Below are 737 nucleotides of genomic sequence, written 5' to 3'. Positions count from 1 at the left end.
TCGCCTTTATTCTGTTGAGTTAAGAAAAACTACCCCAACTAGAGCAGAGCTTATTTTTGTCCTTTCCAGTCATTTTTATACGCTGGTACCGCTGCTGTTTCTCCACTTTGCTGTGTAGTATTAGGCGGAACAAGGTACACAAGTCGAAGTCACTTCTATCGTTAGCCAAACTGCTTTTCCTAAGTTAGTTGCCTGTTTAATACCGATTGCTAAACTTTTCCTTGTTTTTTCTGTTTCTTCTAAAAATTTTCATACAGTACCACGGTTTTAGAATCGTTTACAGCCTGTTTTTTGTCCTTGCGCCTCTTTCAGACGGCTCCAACTCGTCGCATGGGGAAGCTTATACCTTTGGGGTTAGTCAGGTCGCAGTTACATGTTCATTACAGTTCATTGTATCTAAAGGGGAAATAATCGAAAGGTTTTACCCCTCGTGCACTTCTTTTCTTATTCGTTTAAAAAGTACTTTTATTCCCTCCATTTTCTGCTTTACAACTTTGAACCTCCAAGTTTGTACCGCATCTGAAAGCACGTTTTTTGAACTGGTGTGTTTTGTAAAAAACGAGAACAAGTTTTAGTTGCTGTTTTTCTGTTTATAATTCTAATTATTCTAGAATTTTGATAGTCTCCCTCTCGGAATTGCGTTTTTTAAAATCTAGTATTTATGTTCCGCTTCTGATATGGCATCCTTGCATTCCATGATATTATCTAATATGTTTCTATATCTTAAAATTAAAAGC

The sequence above is a fragment of the Trypanosoma equiperdum genome, assembly GCF_001457755.1.
Source record: "Trypanosoma equiperdum strain OVI genome assembly, contig: ctg_1046, whole genome shotgun sequence".
Classification (NCBI taxonomy): domain Eukaryota; phylum Euglenozoa; class Kinetoplastea; order Trypanosomatida; family Trypanosomatidae; genus Trypanosoma; species Trypanosoma equiperdum.
This window is presented reverse-complemented; position numbering follows the sequence as displayed.